The sequence below is a fragment of the Microtus oregoni genome, unplaced genomic scaffold, assembly GCF_018167655.1.
Source record: "Microtus oregoni isolate MIOR12 unplaced genomic scaffold, Mior012 000015F_ref0000493, whole genome shotgun sequence".
NCBI lineage: Eukaryota > Metazoa > Chordata > Mammalia > Rodentia > Cricetidae > Microtus > Microtus oregoni.
The window spans coordinates 22938983-22961401 of record NW_024543074.1 but is presented as its reverse complement, the minus strand read 5'-3'; the positions used below and the strand labels follow the sequence as shown (position 1 = coordinate 22961401).

At 52.4% G+C, this 22419-nt stretch overlaps 1 protein-coding gene across 4 annotated transcripts in view; it reads right to left on the bottom strand.

Moving 5' to 3' along the window:
* Positions 1-22419, bottom strand: part of Rph3al (rabphilin 3A like (without C2 domains)) — a 143357-nt gene that overhangs the window by 52820 nt on the left and 68118 nt on the right. The gene's annotated exons all lie outside the window — the stretch shown is intronic.

Sequence of the window (22419 nt, the reverse complement as noted above, 5' to 3'; positions counted from 1 at the left end):
TAAACACTGGGAGGCAGAGGTGGATTTGTTGGGGCTAAGGTTGCTTCCCAGCCTACCAGGGGTGTGTGATTCAGCAATGGCTATTTTTTCTTCGTGTGTGTGTGGGGGGGGGGGGGGGTACAGAGGCTCCTGTCCCTACAGGGTGGGGGCTTCCACTGAAAGGAGGGACAGATCTGTTGTTTGGCCTTTTCTGCAGGCTGCCAACTGAGCAAGAGACACATCTCTCCACGGAGAGGGAAATGTCACCAACTTGGCTTCTCTAAGCGTGTGTCACCAGCCTGATTGGGTGGCTGAGCCTGAGCTCGGCAGGAGTGGCAGGAGCCAGCATACTCTGGAGGGAAGCTATGACACATTTGTGGGGGCCTGGATTGGCCACCATCCGACATCACTTCTCTGGGTTTCTAAACAAAGTGGAATCTGCTCTCAGGTCAAGTCTCTCTGAGCTAACGGGAAGGCCCCCTCTCAGGACCCAGGCAGCACAGGGCTTCCTCTCAGGAAGGTACGGAGTCTGCAGCATTATGGTCAAGCACACCAAGGCAGGGTCTCTGCAGACTGCGCCCCGGGGGTGCCCTCAGCTCCCAGGGTCTAAAGGGAGAGGCAGCTGCCTAAGTGTCGGCCTTGGCTTTGTGATCTTTGCAGGCTGGGGACAGTAAGCCTCTCCAGGGATTGGCAGCTCATCTCCTAGATCAATGGTTCTTGAACTTCCTAATACTGTGCCCTTTTAATACAGTTCCTCGTGTTATGGTGCCCCCCCGACCATAAAATTATTTTCATTGCTAGTTTATAACTGTAATTTTGCTACTGTTATGAATTGTTATATAAACTGTGTTTTCTGCTGGTCTTAGGCGATCCTATAAAAGGGTCATTCAACCTCCAGAGGGGTCGTGACCCACAGGTTGAGAACCACGGTGCTAGACCACCATCTCTGGGCTAGGTCTTAGAGGGGTCAGAGGTTGCTGTGGCTTTCCTTATAGTTCACCCTGTAATACAGAGCGTTCTGCCCTCCCACGGCTGTTGAATGCGACCATGCTCTTGAAAATCAGGCCTGATTAAAATACCAATGACTACCATTTATGGAGCAATTATGTGTACCAGGTACAGAGACCCCGGCCACAAAGTGTGGAGGAGATATGTGATGGGATCCCTGGGAAGATGGAGAAACGGAGGCTGAGATCCTGCAGACTGCCCATCTTGTGAGCCGTGGAGCAGTGTCAACAACCAGAGCAATCAAGCCCTTCCCCCAGGGGCTGCCTGCTACCCACAGCAATTGAGGGCTGGCTCTGTTCCAGCAAGGACCTGGGGTATGATTAGAAGTCCTAACTAGCTGCCCCGAGACCCAGCACAGACTGATTCTGAGACCTGGGGTTCACAGGGGATGGGGGTGTAGCCGGGACACACTCACACATGCCCCCTGGCTGGTTCTTGGCCATCTGGTTCTGCTCTTTGTTCTCTCTCAGCCTAGAAACCTCCACTGGTTCCCTGCAAGCCCCGGGAAACATGGCGGTCACAGTCCCTAGGAGAGAACAATGCAGCCGTAGGCCCTGTCTACAGCAGCTCAGTTTGATATGATTGTACCATGGCTCCTGGCTCACGTCACAGAAGATTCTTCCACAGTAGTGGCAAGGGAGAAAGATGGGTAGCAGCCTTCTAGAGTATTCCCAAGTGACAGACGACGGAGCGCTGGCCTCTTTCTCCTCTTATGAAGTCCCCAGCCCCACCACATGGGCTCAACCCTGTGACTGCCTGTAAGTCTAGCACTTCCCAAAGACGTCACCTCCAAGTGTCCCATGGGCAAGGGCATCAGAACACAGGTTGAGGGGACACAAATATTCAGTCCACTGTGGCCTCCAGCCAGGACTGGGTCTTTTTCTGCTATTGCATGTTGGAAATCCTTGGTATTACTTGGAGTCACTGTGTTCCACCCTACACCACCCAGCACTCAGTCACCAATTTGATGATCCTGTAACCCTGCTCCTGGTTCCTGCAGAGTCAGTGGCTCATGATGCTGGGACAAAGGTTTTGATTGGGGCAAGATGGGGTGAGCCCTTGGGTGGACTCCTGAGTAGGCTGCCCAAGCCAGTCCACGTCTCAGATGTTCTCATGTCTACGACAAGTTCACCATTCATCGCTTGGAGAATTAGCGGAGATTGATGTGAAACGCGGCTGCTATAGAAGCAGCACTCAGTGCCCAGCACCGTCTTTATTAGTGGCACCTGTTGCACCCTGTTCTAAACGCCCACGTGATTCTCCTAAAGCTCTGCATCGTTTGGTACAGTGTCTAGCAGCCATGGATGATCACTTAAAGTAAAACTAGGGACCAGGGAATTGGCTCAGTGATAGAATATTTGCCTAGCAAAACCTGCCCATCCATATGCCCAGTGTGTATGGGATGCCAGCGTAGGTTGGATAACACATGTGGATAGGCAGGGCCGTGTACCTGTCAAAGTGCTGGGGCTTACTCAGGAGTCACCCTGCCAAGGTAGAGGTGGCTCAGCTGCACCAAGAGAGAGGTGGGGGGTCAGTTAAATGGGATATTTGTTTTCAAATTTTAACACTTACTTATTGTGGGAAGGGTCAGAGGACAACTTAGAGGGGCAATGAGTTCTCTCCTTCTACATGTGAGCTCCAGGGGTCAAACTCAAAGGCAGCAGGCTTGACAGTAAGAGACTTTATTGGCCGAGTCCTCTCACTGGCCCCTAAGCAGGGTTTTGAAAGACAGGGTGCACATGTCTTGTTAAACCATCTGATAGATGGTGCATCCATGCTGTAGGTCCAGGGAAGAAAATAAGAAAAAAAAGCTCACAAGAATTGTCCCATCCTCCACGCACAGACCTGGGACACTGAGTCTGCAGATAGAAGTGGCATGCAGTCACCCCCATGGACTGAAGACAGTAGGGTTAGCTCTGGTCAGGTGAAGGAGGAAGAGAAGAGGGGCAGGTAGTCCATCCACATTGGGGTATGCACACCCCACTTTCTCCAGCAGAGAACTCAACGCTGCCTGCTCTCTACGTGCCAAGTAGGACTGAGGGCAGCCAGGTGGAGAGAAAGTCGCTCCCACCCTACTTCAGGCAGAAAGGGAGGAAGGGAGGGTTTTCTTGGAGTTTGTCTCCTCTACCTTTTGCCTTTTAGAGTTTTCTCTAGGGGATCAGAGAGGTGGCAGGATGGGACACACCCACCTATGTGTGCACACCCTATTGCCAAGTTATAGCATCACTGATGGAAGCCACAATGAGCCCAGGCAAATTCACATGTCTGAAGCGTGCCTGACTGGCAGGGGTGTAGGGTATTCCTTAGAGACTAGGGCTACCAAAAGATAACATGCTTCACGTCAAATAGAATTGCTGCTCTATTAAATCTCAGATCAAGAGGGAAATAACGAATAATTTCCATTTCCTTTTATGAGTTTGGTCTTTGTTTTCAGATTCCAATACAGAAAATTAAGCAGTCAGTATTCAAAGAGAATGAAAGAGAAAAAAAAGTGCAAGAAAGAGTAAGGCAGCCTCTCCAACTGGCAAGGGGAGCCTGGTCCTGGGGGAAGCCACTGGCTTTCTGCCCAGATGGGCTTCCCAGGAGCAGAATGGCCATCTACAGTGGAGCACTGGCTTCTGGGGGCCTGGCTGCCTCATGCATTCTGCAGCCTGCAATCCATCTGGGCTAAGGAAATCACACCTGACTCGGATCAGAGGCGACAACACTCTAAGCCTTCAGATGATGTGCCCTGTGTGTCACTCTTCTCAATCCACTTGTGTATCCCTTCGCAGGTGTGTGTTCCAGCCCCTAAAACACAGAGAAGGGGCCAGCTTGGGGACAGTCAATAGGACACAGGCTTTGGGCATGCCAGAAACAGACGGTGCCCTTTGGAGGCAGCCTTGGACTTTGCTCTTCTAACCTCTATTTTTCCTCCCCCTACGTCAGTGGTAAGAGACAACCTGTGCCCCATTGTGAAGACCAAGGAAGGTTCTTAGCACCGTGCATGACGTCCAGCACACCTTTCTCAGTGAATGATACATTTAGTACAGCCCTGACCCAGCAGACACCCTTCTCCTATCTCCGCCCCCACTCAACGATCCCCTCCCCAGGGTTATTACCCAAATGGTGTCTGAGCTATAAACTTCCCTCTATCACCTTCGCGTGAGCCACACTGTCACCACCATGCCTAGCCTACACCATGGGCCCCACAGCAGTGTCCCCCTATACCAGCTAGGCCCCCAATTAGATCACGGCATGCAGCTGATGGATCTCTGCAAGATGTCATCTCTCCCACCCCTGCCAGCCTAGGGGGCCTTCAGAGGTTTCCCGTTGCATTTGAGTGAAGACCACCACCCCTTTGCATGCTGAAGGGTGCTCGGGATGGACCCCTCTCCTCGCTGGCCTCTCTTCTTACCTGCCTCCCATTTACAGCCTTGCTCTCTCCCCTCTGCACTTGGGCCGCATTGGCTTTCCTTCAGTGCCTAGTCATTGTTCTGCCTCTGCCCCAGGATCTTACTAGGTACTGGGCCTTGGCTGGGATGCATGTGACCACACGTCTTCCTCACTCACTGGCATGTCCTTCAGACTCGAGCAGAAGCACCACTTCTTCAAGGCAGGCTGCTCTGCCGCCTTTACCCAGAAGAAACCCCACTGCGGGCCCTTGCCTCTTCCTCCCCCCTGTCAGGGTTGTTTGTCCTCTGCTCTGTGTGATGCGTTACTGCCATTGCCCCCACCAGACACCCCTGTCAGACAGGGCACAGGCCATGAATATGGTTGCCCGCTTTGTGGTTCCCAGTTCTACCACAACTATCTGCGGAATCCTCAAGGGAACACACGGGAGTTCCCTTTAGTACTGCAACCGACAAGGTGAGGTGTGGTCTCCCTTGGAATATGCCGAAGCTCTGGGAGGCAAGACACAGAAACACACATTTGGCACCACCAGCCAGGTCCACACACAAGGTTCATGCCAAGTGGTGCTGATGAGTGGGACCCTGGGAAAGGCACAGATAGTGTGGGGTCCCCAGAGGAGGTAGCACCATGAGCTGTGAGGAGGGGTTTGTTCTGAAGGGAGAAACATGAATCCAGCAGGGCAGGCCTCAGAAGTGACATGGAGCATCCTTTGCCAGGGTATGCAGCAGGGATACCCATCTTACCTCACAAGAGCACTCCCATGGTGCATCCCGTAGGCTGCCTATGTGCATAATATCTGTTCTGAGGCTGGGTCTGGTGTCCCGCCAGAATGTTCTCTTAATACTTCAGTTATGTCCAGGAAACCAGTACCACATGTCCCCCTCCCAGACCACATCCAAGAGCCAGAGAGCCTGACAAAAGGCCTTCAAGGGACAGACATGGAACCCAGCTGGCAGAGTGCTTGTCTATCACCCAGCCCTGCACAAACCAGGGGTGGGGGAACATTCCTGTAACTCCAGCCCTTGTGAGGCAGAGGCAGGAGTACTGGGAGTCCAGGGCCATCCTCAACAACAAGCTAAGACAACTCAGGCTACAAGAGACCCTTTCTCAAAAAAAAAAAAAAAAAAAAAAAAAAAAAAAAAAAATTAAAAGGCTTTCAAAGATGGGAAGACCAAAGCCCAGGTGCCTCTGCCTACATCCCTGTGGGTTCTCACTGGTGTCCTGACGTGCCAACCCCACTACACTACGCAGGGTACTCAGCCAGCTGCCTGGAGTGAGGAGCTAGAGCGGACTGGAAGGAAAGAAACTGCCCCAACGGCAGGCCCTCCACCTTCGGGACAGCTGTCTGGAGCCATTTAGAATGGGGCAAATGGCCACACACACCTGGAAGGGCCTGGGTGTTCTAAGGACTGTCACCATAGAAACTCATGCTCATGGTGCTTCATCAGCCCAAGAGGTGAGGTCACCTCTGAGACTATACACACCAGGAGGTCTGAGCAACCTAAACCTGCTGTCGAAATGATGGTAACGGCAGCTAGCAAGTACGTATTTGCTTTATTTTTTAGACATGAGGTCTTGCTTGGTTGCCCAGGGTGTATCCAAATCCTTCCTATGTCGGCCTCACGAGCAGCTGGGACTACAGGGACAAGCCATTTAGAACAGTTCATTGAAAGGTATTTGGTGCCTCAGCATACGATTAATATTGCATATAAAGGTGCTGTTTTAGACACTCTGAGAATAAAACGACACAGCGGTACCTTTTCAAATGGGGGGGGGGGGGTGGTCTGCAAATAAGGAAAGTCTCCTTGCATCCTGGTGCTACAGTGGCTGGGTAGGTAAAGACACTTCCTACTAAACCTGACGACCTGATTCTGTGCTCCCAGAACCCACACAGTGGAAAGAGAGAACCTGACCTCCACACTCATGCCATGGTACAAGTGCACCCCCACATATATGAGCACCACCCACATATACACAATGCTACAAAAAAATGGGTCAGTCATTTCTCAAAAGATCCAGTGCACTGAAGCTGATGAATGGGACTGTTTCTACGTAGGCGCTACGCTGCCGGTGACGACACACTGCGGGTGACACTGCCCATACACCCCAAGGAAGCAGGGAGAAGCAGTGGCCACACCGTGCGGTCTCAGCATGTGGACAGGTCACACGAAGTGTGGGCCTCCAAGTGTGCCACTTACCATGCTGTGCCTGAAGCTTGAAAGCAAGGCCACAAAAGACAACTAAATCATATTGTACTTGGGGAAGCCGTGCCAGCAATGAAAATGATGACGATGTAAACAGAACAGGTGACAGAAATACCGACAAAGCTGCATAGGTAATGAAACGGGGGATTCACACAGTAAGTTAAAAATAGCTTGTAAACATACGGCATCGCTTGGTGTAGGCACGCTGCCGTATGACTATGTATGTGTGCGTAATGCTTTCAGAAGTCTATCTACACACAGGAGACTGCTGGGAAGGTATCAATCAAAATGTAAACTGCCCGCGTGCGTACACGTGCATGTGAGCCACGCAGCACACGTGAGAAGGCCAGAAGACAACTTGTGGGAGTCACTACTTTCCTTCTTCCATTTGGGCACTATGACTCCAACTTGGGTCATCAGGCATGGTGGCAAGTGCCTGTATCTACTGAGCCATTTTACTGGCCTCAGAAGCTATTTTAAATACATAAACAATAGGGCTTGGGCTATAGCTAAGTGGCCGAACACTTGCCTAGCATGTGTGATGCCTCGAGATCAATCCCTAGCACCAAGATAGAATTCCTCTCCGTTCTTCCCTCCTTCCTCTCTCCCTTCCTTCTGGGCTGTGGATGGAGCCCAGGACCTCATGCATGCTACAGCAGTAAGTGCTCTGTCACTGAGTGCCATCCCTAAGTCCAGAGTTCCTAAAAGAAGTCTATGCTAGTCAGGCAGGGGTAGCAAACACCTTTAATCTCAGCATCTGGGAGACAGAAGCAGGTGGATCTTTGAGTTCGAGGCCAGCCTGGTCTACAGAGTGAGTTCCAGGACAGCCAGGGCTACACAGAGAAGTCTCAAAAAACAAAGTCTATGTTGAACACTTTGGGAAAAACTTGTCCTTTATGTCATGAGATCTGGACTTCTGCAGGCTAGGGTGAAGCTGACGGCACACAGCGTGGAAGGCTGGCTTACTGGTCAGGTGGTATCACTGGGTCCCCTAGCCTTGCTTGACCCTCACATCGTTACCAGCAGGGCCTGCAGCCACACCACCAATCTTGTTAGGCGGAGGAGCCGAGAACAGCCTTGTTGCCATAGATTCAGTGCTAAGACCCCAGGTTCCACTGCCAGGCAGCTTAACACATACAGTTCAGATATTGATGTACGTGTTATAAATATTTAAACCCTTCATGAGGCGCTTATACTGCACCAGGCACTGAGGGCGCTGCTTTATGTAGACTCATTTAACTTTCATAGCGTCTCTGTGAAGCCGGGATTTGGGGTCCTGTCTTATGCACAAAGGATAATCTGAATAACCGAGCCGTGGGGAGCGAGAATGTGAACCTTGTTTTGTCTGAGACATAGAAGTTAGTTGCGGCTGACAGACCTTTTGGGGCAGGGCACTTTTCCTACTACAGGACCCAACTTTGCCTTCTCCACCTAGTATTAAGGCAGGGCTGGCTCCCGGAACCCCACACCTCATCCAGAGACACAAACAAGGTCGAGCCTCACCTGGCAGAGGGCCAGCCTTGCCCTTCCCACTCACCAGGACATAGCTCAGGCTGTGGACAAGGCTAAAGATTCCAGACTTCATCCTGATCGATCATCTTCAAATACTGTCACAAACAGGAACTAAGACAGAAGCCAGGAGGCAGTTGAAACAGCCCTGCAGAAGGGCTTCCTACCCTGATGCCCCACTGGGGACCCTGCAGTTGCAACCCCTCTCAGCCAGGAGAACCAGCCACATAGGCTCCCCTCCATTTGCAGGGACCATGTGCAACTCCCAGACCTGCGCCAGCCCCCTGCCCCCACCTCTCCTGATGATTTTAGGACTAGGCTTCCAAAGTCCTCCTCCCTCTACCTGCCACTCACAGTCACCATGGCGTCCCCAGCAGAGGGGAGGGTTAAAAAAAACGGCAACAGTACCAGCTCTCAGTTATCATTCACACAGTCATAAAAAGAAACCGTGGCTAGATTCGGCTTAGGTTGTTTCTGTGCCTTTGTGGCTCTGTGTTGAGCATCTGACCACGGCATTGAGATTCTCTAACAATCTGAGGCCCTGACTGATGTGGGCAGGGTGGGTGCCAAGGACAGTGCCCAGCACCGCCACGCCCTTTTTAACCCTTTCTGGACCCAGTAAATCTCTTCATCCCATTTCAGACTGAAAGATTGAATTTGGGGTTTCTGTCTTCTTTCTGGTGAGTCAGAGAATCAGGGGGTGTGCAGTGTGGGGGCAGGGAAGAGGTGTGCAGTGTGGGGGCAGGGAAGAGGTGTGCAGTGTGGGGGCAGGGAAGAGGGGTGTGCAGTGAGGGGGCAGGGAAGAGGGGTGCAGTGAGGGGCAGGGAAGAGGGGTGCAGTGAGGGGGCAGGGAAGAGGGGTGCAGTGAGGGGGCAGGGAAGAGGGGTGCAGTGAGGGGTCAGAGAAGAGGGGTGCAGTGTGGGGTCAGGGAAGAGGGGTGCAGTGAGGGACAGGGAAGAGGGGTGCAGTGAGGGGGCAGGGAAGAGGGGTGCAGTGAGGGGTCAGGGAAGAGGGGTGCAGTGAGGGACAGGGAAGAGGAATGCAGTGAGGGGGCAGGGAAGAGGGGTGCAGTGAGGGGGCAGGGAAGAGGGGTGCAGTGAGGGGGCAGGGAAGAGGGGTGCAGTGAGGGGGCAGGGAAGAGGGGTATTCGGCAAGAGCGCAGGAAATAGGTGTGGGGCAGGTTTGATACCATTTTAACAGCATGAAGAAAGAATATGGAAGGGTCCTATATTTACTGACAGGAACCCTATTTGGGGTTTGAACAGTTAGACAGTACTCCAGAGCCTCCCAGAAGCAATAAGAACTCAGGAGTTCCTGGTGAGGAGCTGGTGGGAGACTCTGCTTCAAACATCAAAGGGAGACGCCTGAGTCTCACAGTGTGCATAAAGGGGGGGCATGTGATGACACTGGCTCTCCCCAGGGGTGAGCAAGCACTGGATCATGCCACCCTGGATTCCTGAAAGCAAGCTTCCCAGACTCCCTTGGGCCCCTCCCTGTTCCCTTAGACTAAGGCACAGATACCCTGTCTGAATCCCCAAAGGACTAAGGCTTAAGCCAGTCACCTTGGGGACCAGCAGTGGCAAGTCACTCTCCAGCCCAGTTTCACCTATGCAATTCAAATGACTTTCTGGCCTGGAGGCAGTGAGGGTGGGGTGGGGGGGAAGGCCCAGGTGATAGAGGCTCACGTCAATCTTGCCCCCTGCCATGTGGTTACTTAGAGTTACAACTCCTAACACTGATAACAGCCACCACTGATTGAGCACGTAGCTCGTGCCTGGTGCCACATTCAGCACTCAGCATACATTATCTTTATCAAATTTAATCTTAGTGACTTTCACAACAACCCTGCCAGGGAGGCTTTCATGATCTGAATATCACGGATGAGGAGCTGAAGGCCCCAGATGCTGGGCTGCTCAGCCAAGTTCACACATGGAGGAGAGGGCAGAACTAAATTGGGACCCTGAGACCCCGGTGGGTAATACCAAAGTAAGAGCTTGGGTTGTGGGTGCAACTCAGCGACAGAGTAACATGAAAGCCCTGATTCGATCCAGCACAGGGAGAAGTGAGTGCAGACGGGGGTGGGGTGGGCACTTCCATAAACTGTGCTTTGTGTTACACCCAGCTCAACCTTATGGCGTTGATGTCCAGGTGCTGGGATATTTGTCAGGGTCACGTGGGTTAGGAAGGGAAGGGCAATCTTGCCTCTCACCTGAGCTCTGGTGCACTAAGCAGGATGCTTCTGTGCTCAGAGCTGGGTGCCGCTGGTTCTTAGGGGGCCAGGGAACACAAGTGGATAAGTTGAAGAAAAACTTCGCAGATAGACATTGCCCACAAAAGGAAAGTGATCCCTACCCAAGGCTAATCCGGCCTCAGGTCCTGGTGACTCAGGCCTCCCTCTGGCAATCTCTCACCAAGAGGCACCTCCTAGCTCACGGTAGGTGCACTGGGATTACTGTTTCTGGTTTTCAGCGTGGGTTCTGGGGAGCTAAACTCAGGTTTTCAGGCTCGTACGGCAAAGGCTTTTACCCACCGAGCCACCACGGTAGCCCAAGAGCAGCTTTTGAAACTGGGCCTGGTGGCACGCCCACACATAATCCCAGCACTGGGGAGGTTGGAAGCAAGAGCACAGTCTGGGCTATGTACTAAGAAAAAAGGAAATGAAAGAGAAAAATCTTTTCATATGCTAAAGAGGTGGCTGGCGACTTCTAAGACAACTCAGAAATGGGCTGGTCACCAAAAAGACAGGGCATGGTTAGAGGGTTGGGACTGTGTTCCCCACACCTCACTCAGACTCAGAGGAAAGAGCTGAAAATCAAATCAGGTGTCATGACCAACAATGTATTCAGTCAGTGTCGGCCTCCACAGAAACCAGAAGGGTGGGGGTCTAGGCTTCTGGACGGTGGAACATCTGAAGTTCCTACAAAGAGGCTTTGTACCCCCCTCCAAACCTTTTCATCTGAATGCTTTGTAATGTCCTTCCTAACAAACCAGGGAGTACATCTCCCTGAACTCCGAGCTGTCTCAGCATCAGTCCAAGAGATGAATGTGGCTGCTGGCCTGGTGCTCCAGAGGTGGGGTGCAGCCTTGTAGAACCCATCCCTGACCTGCAGGCCCTGCCTGGAGACCTTCCAACTAGAGAATCTGTTGTCTAGCTGATCCCCACACATCTGGGGAATCACCCTTCCCCCCCCCCCCCCCCGACAGAGACGTCAAGCTTATGTGAGGGAAAGGAAACAGTAAGAGGCAGCTGCGGGCAGACTGTAGGGAAATGGCACTCTGGGGACCACGAAGAGGTAGCAGAAAGGCTTGATGGCAGGTGGGATGGGAGAAGGCACAGCTTAGCCTCGCTTCCAGAGGCCCACTAGGCACCAGCGACAGCTTGAGCCGGCGTGTGTGTGTGTGTGTGTGTGTGTGTGTGTGTGTGTGTGTCCCAGACTCGAGGAAACAGGGATGCAGCTGATAGGATGGACAATGTAAAAGGGGGAAGGGCCACTACTGCTGGGTCCAGGATCTGGGGAGGCAGGTGGAACCCAGAGCACCGTCGGGCAGCCCTAGGCCTGCTAGACCAAAGAGGCTGGACCACAGAGGGCAGAGTGAAGAGTGTGGATGTGGGCCAAAATGACCAATTCATAGCACCCCCCAAAACAAAGCCAGCATAGACCCCTGGGTAAAGTCCCCAGTCCCCAGGCCCCCAGCATGGCAGTCTTCTTTGTCAGCTCTACCTTGCCCTAGAGGAACAGCAAGGGCCCCTCTGGTCTCCAGAGATTACACTAATCCTCCCCCTCTAGCTCTTTCCAGCTCTGCTGACGCGACCAGTGGGTGCCTTTTTGGGAACTGTTTGTTTCCCTGTGAAAAATTCAGCAGACTAGACAAACACCCCAGAGCTTCTAACAATCTTGGGGCAACGGCACTAATGGCTAATTAGGGGCCCTGGAGGTGGCAGGCCTAGAGTTCCATGGAAAGCAATGACAATCAGGGTCAGGTGGAGACAGGGCCCCCTGGGTGGAATTAGTGCCAATTACCAACATGCCGCTGCCAGGGAAGGAACTGGAGGCCATGACACCATGTGGAGGCATTTGGACTTTATCCTGTAAGCAGCAGGGAGCCACTGAACACTTCAGGGAGGTGGGGAGAGGAAGATGCAAGAGGGCAAGGCGGGAGAGGGCCCGCAGGTGATTGGAGTCTGGAAGGGTACCCTACTGCAGCAGCACAGTCCCTTCCGGTGACTGGAGCCTGGAATGGCACCCTACTGCAGCAGCATGGCCCTTCTCTGGGCTCTATAAGACCAACTATACTCCTATTCGAATTTGAATGTGGTTTCTCAGAAGGAAAAGCCCAGCTTCTCCGCTCAGCCTCAGATTCTCCATCTACATCCCTGGGAAGAAATGCCCCTCTCATCGGAGGTGGATAAAAGGGAGGAAAAAAGTTTTGAAGGAAAGGGGCTAGAGAACCCCGAAAATGTCTCATAAAGCCCTAATTCTTTGTCTTGTTTTTAGGTGGGGTCAGGGATGGAGCTAAGGGCCTCTTTCATGCGAGGAAAGCCATTTACCATTGAGCTGTTCCCAGGCCTTGATTTTTTATTTTGAGGCTAGGGTCTCCAGCGATACCATTCTGAATGTACCCGATCTTGTCTGATTTTGAGGCCAGGGGTACAGGGAGCCTAGAGGACGAGAACCAGTTCTTTCCCCACTCTCGGCTCCCCATCCGCAGAGCTACTCTGGTACCCCCAGATGGCTAAACATCCCTGAGCTGTGGTCAGTGAGCAGCTGACAGCGATAGGGAGAAGTCTCCAGAACTAAGGGGCGATGAGAGAGCAAGGAAGAAGTGCAGGCCGCTGATGTGTGGCAGCTGGCAAGGCCACTGGAGAGGGGCAGTGCCTGGCACTGAGCCACATTGTCGAATGGGAACGTCATTATCTGCTATTTACCACAACAGAGGACAAGCGAATGCACAAAATTACCTCGCTAAGAGCTGCTAAATAGATTGGCCAGTGCTCTTCCTGCTGCTGAAGCCCTTATGCGACTCTACCCACCAGACCTGGAGGAAGGGGCTGCGTCTGCAGCAGCCAGAGGCCACTGGATGGTGGGCGCAGCAGGGCGTTACTGTGACCCAGCAGAGAGACCCACAGAGCCAGGCAGGTTCTGCTTCCCACCCTTGGGCCATATGATCACTTATCCACTTGGTGAGGGCCTGAGCCTCGGAATGACTCAAACCAGATCTCTGCAAAGTCTATCTGTTGTCCAGACACGTGCAGATCATTGTGACAAACCAGGGCAAGGCCTCAGGTCTGCTTTGTGAGAGGCACTGCCTTAGGGAGTCAGAGTTGGGCGCCACTCCCTACTCTATAATCTGCCATGGGTGCTGTGGTTGCTTCTGGCATTGGGGAACCCCATCTACAAGGTGGCACTAGCACGCATGGCTCCCTCTTTCAGAGGTCTCCTGTATGCCTTCTACTCTCTTCCCTTATCACAAGCTATGGTAGCAACATCTAAACTGAGCTGAGCGTCTCCATTCTAAACACTGCCTTGCTGGGCGGTGGTGGAGCACGCCTTTAATCCCAGCACTTGGGAGGCAGAGGCAGGCGGATCTCTGGGAGTTTGAGGCCAGCCTGGTCTACAAGAGCTAGTTCCAGGACAGGCTCCAAAGGCACAGAGGAACCCTGTCTCGAAGAAGAAGAAGAAAAAGAGAAAGCATCAGCAAAGAGGGTGGGCATTTATTCATCTATTCAGTACACTCCAGTCCGGGCCCCAGCATGTTGAGGGAGCAGCGGGCCGCTTCCCGCCACCCGGTTAGCTTTACCTGAAATAATTACACGGAAACTGTATTCTTTTAATCACTGCCTGGCTCATTAGTTTTAACCTCTTATTGGCTAGCTCTTACATATTGACCTAACCCATTTCTAATATTCTGTGTAGCACCACGAGCTGGCTTACCAGGAAAGATCTTAACCTGCGTCTGTCTGGAGTGGGAGAATCATGGCACTGCCTGACTCGGCTTCTTTCTCCCAGCATTCTGTTCTGTTTACTCTGCCTATCTAATTTTCTGTCCTATCAGGCCAAGCAGTTTTCTTTATTAGTTAACCAATGAAAGCAACAGATAAGATACAAGACCCACCTCCATCACCAGCAGGCTGTGAGTAGCCTGGGAAAGAGTGGCTACAGAGAAGGGTGTAAAATTCCCTTATAATTATTACATAGTTCCTAAAAACAGAATCAGATTATTTTTTTCCCTGTGTGTGTTTGTGTGTGTGGGGGGGATTCTGATGTGGTACGAAGTGAAAATATAAACAAAGGGAATCACAAAATGAGGAATACATTTAGTTCCATCAAGAAAACAGGCACTAGGGGGCTGGAGAGATGGCTCAGAGGTTAAGAGCACTGCCTGCTCTTCCAAAGGTCCTGAGTTCAATTCCCAGCAACCACATAGTGGCTCACAGCCATCTGTAATGAGGTCTGGTGCCCTCTTCTGGCCTGCAGGCATACACGCAAAACAGAATATTGTATACATAATAAATAAATAAATAAATAAATAAATAAACATTTTAAAAAAAGAAAAGAAAAAAGAAAACAGGCACTAGAGTAGAGGTAGGCAGAGGCCTGTAATTCCACGGCACTGCACGGGAGGTGGGGGTGGGAAGATTAGAAACTCAAGCCCATCCTCGGCCACACAGTAAGTTCCAGGCCAACCATTTGGAAAGGAAGCCCCCCAGGGTCTGGGTTGGGTTAATATTTTACCTACAAATGCTTTACAATTCTCCAGCTGTGGCTGCTGTGCATGAGACACCGTCTCTAAGATCAGATGGCATGCCTAGCTCATTTCAACCCCCATAACCCCAGCCCAGGGCAGGAACTTCGATTACCCCCCAATTTCCAGGTGAGAAAATGGAGACAGGAGAATATAGGCAACTGAACCCAGTGCTCTAACTAGTAGGCAACAGTATCAATTATCTTGTAAGAGTCCAGGAAGAGAAGCCAGGAGTGTAGCTCAGTGACAGCGGGCTTGTCTAGCAAGCTTGAGGTCCTGCGTCCCATACCGTGCATAGTATGGAATCTGGGAAAACACAAGTCTCAAGCACTACCTCACTGAGTCTTTAAGCTGCTGGGGCTCAACCATCCGACTTGCACCGCTTGCCTAGGCCCCACCGATGACATAACCAGGGGAGAAGGCTCCTCCCTTTCCACATCTCTTTTGTTTTCTGCAGTACTGATGATGAAGTCAGGGTCTCATGCTGGGCAAGACCCCTTCTTACCTTCTGGAGCCACCAGGGGCTCTAGGCTAGGAAAGGGAGGATCAGGAAGCAAGTCGGTCACTGCTCAGCTCTGCTACTGCCGTCAAGGACAATATGCAATGTAGGCCTGACTGTGCTCTGATAAGCCCAGAGAGATAATGTTCTCCCCTCTCAAGCTTCTCTCTGTATTTGTTTTCAATTCTTGTCAAATCCACTCTAGCTCATGGCTCGTCCAAAGCAAGAGGGACCCCTGATGTAGCGCTACCAGCTCTTGGTCCCTGGTGTAGGGGAGGACCAGGTCCAGCAGCCTGTCCACAGCAGACTCTGACTAGCTGGCATATGGCCAGGGAGGTGGCAGGGGTCACAGGTTTTGGAAACAGAGTTGAAGCTGGAGTACAGGCATTGGTGGGATTGGGACTTAGTCTGAAAGCTCAGGCTAGTAAGAGTCTGCCTTTCGGTTTTGGTGGCCAAGCCAGGGGCAGCCTGCTTGCTGCCGAGGACAGCTCCTAGGTGCTGAGAAGGTGCTAGGCAGGGAAGAAGGCTCAGCGCATGGTCTGTTTTTATTCCTCTATTCCTCATGCCCCACTGGACAGATTTGTGGGGTCACAGGGTGGTCCCTTCTCAATTTTGCCCCACCCCAACCTGGGTGGCACAGCCACACACGACAGGTGCCCAGCAACTGGTCCTAGCTTACTTACTGTGTTGAGAAGCTGACACTGCAACATTGGATCCTTTAAGATATCACGTCATGGAAATGTCAACTGGCAGGCCACATGCCCTTGCTTACTTCTCTTGCCTTGACCTTTGCACAGCAGGCACCTGTGCTCAGACACAGTCCGCTAGGTGAGGCCGTTAACACCCTACCTGTGCTCAGACACAGTCCACTAGGTGAGGCCGTTAACACCCTACCTGTGCTCAGACACAGTCCGCTAGGTGAGGCCGTTAAGACCCTACCTGTGCTCAGACACAGTCCACTAGGTGAGGCCGTTAACACCCTACTTGGAGAAGAACTTCACCCTCCACTTGTGTCCCTTTCTTCACCTGACTCCCAAGGTGGCTCTGGTGATATAGTGGGTAAGGGGGCCTGGCACGGAGACATTGGAAGCTTTTTTAAAAAGACAGTAAATTCCTCGTAAATTGTTGATGCTCTTCCTCCTCCCTGAGGTCTCGCAGCCTGGTGGGCTGGCCTCGTGTGGCTGCTTCTGCAGGCCTGGTCAGCACCCAGCAGGCTCAGAGACAGGCACACTGCTGTGTGAAACACTAAGTAAGGTAATCGAGCATTTTGTGATCACAGACTCCAGCTTCCTGGTCCACCCAGCATGTAGTCAGCACCCTGACCTTCACACCAGAGCTCCAGTGGCTAGGAGCAGAATTCCTGTCTCATGACCTCAGGAAATAAATTTCCTTGACTTTATAAAAGCCAGAGAGAGTGAGAGAGAGAGAGAGAGAGAGAGAGAGAGAGAGAGTCTTATGTAGCCCAGACTGGCCTTGAACTTGCAGTATAACTGAAGATGACCACCATGACAACTTTTATGTACCGCTGGGCATACTAGTCAAAAACTCTGGCAGCTGAGTCTCATCCCCAGCCCCCAATAACTTGAACTTGTTTCATAACTGTTCTTCCTTATTTCTTAGTGTCTATCCTGGTGTTTCTGCCAGTGCACCACAGTCCCCCCGAATCTCCCGGAGAGGTTTGTGTGGACTTGGCCTCTCTAAAGACCTCAGAACTGCTGGGCTTCCCTGGGTGGCTCTATTGAGGCCCTCAGCCTGGCCCCTCCCTCTGTTTTCTGATGCCATCCTCCCGCCCCTTGTCATCCTCTCTCCCCCAACCTCAGTCTGCCTTTCTCCCTTCTCATCTCAGTCTCCCAGTTACCCAAACCACCAACTAGACCAAGTGCCCATCATCCCTATGTCTCTCCAGAGCCATGGCTGCTCTAGCCAGGCCCTGCTGGGCACCTTTCTCACCCCGCCTAGCATTGCTCCCCATCAGTGGAGGCTGCTCAGCTTCCCCCCGTTATCTATTCTCGGGCCTCCTTTTGCCTTCCTCTTCTACAGCTCTCCCTCACCCATATGAGATGGGGGGGGTCGGGCAGGCTGGCATCCCCGCCTCCCCCCTGGAAGTCAGATGGGCACAATGTCCAGAGTTGCAGAACTGACATGTGGGCATTCATGGAGGTATGGGCATTAACTGGCCCACTGGGCCACAGCCACCTGCTTCTGTCTAGATGACCCAGAGTAGAAGGTCAGCGGTGTGCTGGCGGCAGGACAGGGTGGATAGAATGAGCTCTGAACTGAACTGAGTGACAGTTCCTATATTTAGGGGAAGAAAAGCCTGGCTGCAGGCACCAGGCAAGACGAGTGCCCCTTAATGGAGATGTTCTGCTTGCCAACCCCAGGCTAGGTGGATGTTCCAAGATGTAGCTTGGTGTCTAGTCCAATCCTCTGATCCTGACAACAGGAGCCAAGTCAATTCCTGCCAAACAGCCTTGGCGACAGGCAAGCAGCCAGAGCGGCCCCTCAGGGCGGAGGAATTAAGTGACTTTTTCCGGGAATTTAGGAAACATCAGCCGCTCAATGAAAGAATCCATCTTTGTAATAAGGCAGAAAACACGCGTCTTCCGCATTGAATTAGGCCGAGGAGGAGAAAGGACACAGTGAGGCCAATCTGGAGGCAATGAGGATAAATATGCCAATCACTCAAGGCGGCTGGCTGCCGCCGCCATGTTTCTCTCCTTCCTTATCAGGGGCCGAGGTGTTTAACACCAGGCTTGGAAAGGTAGTCCAGGATGGGAGCCACTAGGAACTTTCAGCACACTCCCAACTCCCTGCTTAAAACAAAACAAAACGAAAAACCTTGGCTACCTCCTGACTCTCGCACATGGGTGGCGGGAGGTCAAATCATTCAGTCGGCCACTGTGCAGAGCAGTATGGCGACTTCTCAGAAAACCATGTGAACTACTGCGGGATTCAGCAAGGCCTCTGTTGGGTATGTACTCCCAGGGCCTTGGGAGGGGGATCTCAAAGAGATCTGCACAGCCCCATACAAAGCCACTTTTTCACAATGTGGGACCCCCCCCCCCCACCAAGTGTCCATCACAGATGAATCCATCAACCAAGTATGGTCAGATAGACGCCTGGGAAGGTCGGTCCCTTCACAAGGGAGAGGAATTCCAACAGGCACACGCTGTGGTACGGATAACACTTGAAGACGTGCTTAATGAATCTGGTGGAAAGTGGATTCTGGCTGCTCAGGGGACGGGGGTGGGGGTGGGAGTGGGGGGGGGGGGGCTGAGAGTTTGCACTCTCGGCGGGGATGCAGGGGGAATGTCTGTGCCTCTGGTCCTCAGTCTGCACTTTGAGCAGCCAGCACCTGAATTCTTTGACTCCTTTAGGAGGTGCTCTCTGAGGACTAACTAGGGAGGACTCCTAAATCTTGACAGGAGCACACGAGTCCCTGCTCAGAGTCAGCAGACTTTACAGGAAGTGCTACCACCAGCCGGTGGAAAATACCTGGGCATCTAAGAGAGGAAGGCTGGGAACAGATATAAAATGGTGATGGGGAGGGCAGGAAGGGACTCTGCTTCCTTAGACTGCCCAGGCTACTGGCAGGCAGGAGGGTGACAAGGAAGTGCCATCTGTTCCTCCCTTGCTCAGCAGCCACAAGTCCCTCATCCTGAACAGAATGGAGTCTGTGGCTCAGGGGAAAGGGCACAGCATCTACCCAGCCTGGGGGGTTACTGCCAGTCTCTGCAGCAAGACACAGATCCTCCTTGGAGCAAAATAGTCTGGAGCCTGTGGCAGGAGGGATCAGGTGTGGCCCATGCCCTGCCCCACAGTGTTCCCCTATGCTGGGCTGGGGCCACTTTTGCTCAGGGACTGGAGAAAAACGCAGGCTAACCTCAGACTGCTTCCCCTACTCAGCGCATGGCATCTAGGCTGTGTCAGGCTGACTCTCCTGGACCCACACTGTGAGACCCATTTGGCGGAGACCAGGAAAGCTCCGACTGCTTCCTTAGACTGGTGACAGAAGTGTCCTGGCCTCAGATGGTCATCCTGTAGACAAGCGCAACCTCCCATGGCTAGAAAGTCAGTCTCTCAATTAGGCTGAAGGCTGGCTGACTCAGATCGGAGGCAATTAGGAGTACCAGACCTATTTAATTAACCAGTCAGCCCCTCTCCCTTCCCACAACAGTGGGGGAAATGAGGGCAGGCAGCCAGCACCCCACCCCGTGTGTGTGTGTGTGTGTGTGTGTGTGTGTGTGTGTGTGTGTGTGTGAGAGAGAGAGAGAGAGAGAGAGAGAGAGAGAGAGAGAGCGCCCAATTATAGAGGACTGCAGCCCAGGGCTGCTGTGCCTCCCACCTGTCCGTGCATCAGTGTCCCCAGAAGCACCTGAGGATCTGTCCTCCCTCAAGAAGTCTGGCTTGGACACTTCCAATTCCAGGGATCTCCCCAGCATCCTTTCTCTTCAGCCTGCCCAAGCACATGCACCTTTTGTTCTTAGGAGACTATCTCTTCCAGACAGCAATCCTGGCTGCTAAGTCCCGAGAACTCTAGGTCACAATAGCAGTGGGGTGTTGGTGACATGTCTGTCACTCTAGTGAATACTGCCCATCCGGCAGTCAGGACCTGAGAGAAGAATTCCCCTTCTAGAGTCCCCTCACCCCGGGTACCACACAGACTGTTCCTGGGTGCTGTAGGGCTCACAGGCATCAGCATCCTAACAAGGTCCCTGCCAGCCCAACACCAATACTGAGAATTGCAAAGGTACCCAAGTTCTCAACTCAGTTACCTAAACTTTGGAAAGCAACTGACTAACGATGGCAGCTTCAATTCAAAGTTCGAGAAAGAACGGATTCTTCTAGGTATGGTGGTACTGCCTAGAACCCAGCATTCCAAAGGCAGAGGAAGAAGGGTTGAGTTTGAGGCCACCATGGGCTACATATTGAAACTCCATCTTAAAAAAAATAGCATGAATTCTAATAAAGAAAACATAGGTGACAATGACTGAACTAGATTCCTCAAAATTCCAACGTTGAACCCCAACTCCCATTGTGACTATGCTGGGAAAAGGAGTACTCTGAAAGTAAAGAATTAAGGTTAAATGAGGCCCAAAGTGTGAAACCGTTATCTGATATGATTATGTCTGTAGAGGAAGAGACATCCGGCTTCTGCCCGGTGCCATATGAGGACATAGGAGAAGCCACCAACTGGCAGGCCAGGAAGATGCTGAATTGCCTTGGACTTCCCAGTTCTCCAAGCAATGGGGAAGTAAAGATCTTTTGTTAAGGGGCATAGCCCTGGCTGACTGTGGTGTCACCGTGTCTCTCTTGTGGTCCAGGAAGGTCAGGTCCATGCTCTGTGGCAAGTGTCCAGTCTGAGCAGGGAGCACCTGGGGCAGCCCAGTCACAAGGACAGTGATAGGTCTCCATGTCTTTGCTAGGTGCTAGTGAAGGACCAGCCTGTGAAAGGCTTCCCGTACCAGCCAATCCGTACTTCACAAGCACCTGGTGCCAAGGGCTGCTCTGTGACCTTGACCTACAGATAAAGAAATGAAGGCCCAGAGAGGTGAAGTGATTTTTTACCAGACCACTCCATGGCAGACAAGCTGGGAACACAACCCAAGCTGACCCTACAGCTCTGGGCACCTCTGTTCCTGCTGTGAGGGAGAGAAACACCCCTCCCCCAGTGGCCACACCCAGTCAGGAGTTCTAAGCACTGTCCAGGGCTGGTGCGGAAGCAGCATACTGGCAATTTTGAGACATAGGGTGGCTCAAGCGGCCTTTGCTCTGGCCTTCTGCAGGCTAGGACTCTTCTCTCCATCGGGGAACCCTCATTTAGAACCTCTAATCTTTCCTCATCTGTTTAGAACACACCAATGACATGGATGCTCTGTTAACACAAGCCTCCATCCCATGATGCCTCATCCCCTAAGTCCATCTGGGTCTCTCTGTAGTCTATTTGGCCTTCAGCAACTAGAACCATCCCTTAAAAACATACAGCAGGGGCTGGAGAGGTGGCTCGGTGGTTAAGAGCACTGGCTGCTCTTCCACAGGACCAGGGTTCAAGTCCCAGGGACTGTATGCGGCTCACAACTTAACACTCTAGAGGATCTTCTGCCCTCTGCTGGCCGGTGCGGCACTTGCACTCACAGAACACACAGACACATAGGGGCAAACACGAAGAGACACTTAGACTGTATCCCACTCCTCCGTGCTGCATGCCATGTTCAATACTCAGTCTCCTAAGAGAATTCCAGCTCCTGGCCCTGAGGTTCTGTGGGACCTGGCCCAAGCGCATCCCTCGCCTCCTCTGTTCCAGATACTTTAATTAGCTCCTTAAGCTACTTCTGCCCCAGAATCTTTGTGCCTGCAGTTCCCTCTGCCCAGATCTGTCCACACAGATCCTTACAGGACTGACTCTTGCCTGTGACCAGGCTCAGTTCAGAGAAGTGCCCCCTTCACAGCCAAAGTCACATCGTTGTCCCCACCTGGTACACAGCCCTCAGTCTTCCTGCATTATTTTGTGTTTACTCACTTAAAATTTGCCTGGGAAAACATTTTCAATGACAGCAAGGGTCTGTCTATCCCTGAAACCAGCCTGTGCACGGTGGACCCTCTACTATTAAAGAATGGTCAGCCAGGCGGCGGCGGCGGCGGCGGCGGCGGCGGCACATCCCTCTAACCCCAGCACTCGGGAGGCAGAGTCAGGTGGATCTCTGTGAGTTTGAGGCCAGCCTGGTCTACGGAGAGAGTTCTAGGACAGTCAGAGCTACACAAAGAGACCCTGTCTCAAAAACTCAAAACTTAAATAAATGGTTACCTATGATTGGATAGCCCAGTCTTCTTGAGGACATAAGAAGAAACTCGTCCAAACCTCCCAATGCCCTCAATCTACTATCCCCTCCCCCACCTTTACCCTGAACAAATTTCTGTCAGACGAGCACTCAGTCTCCTTCCTGCTGGCAGAGTAAGAACACAGAATGGATAAATGCCCTCTAGCCAGCGACCAGTCCAGCCCCAGGGCACTGGGCAGAGGGGGAGGGGAGTCGGGAGAGCATCTCTCCTACAGCCCTCATCCAGCTGAGGCCCTCCCCTGGG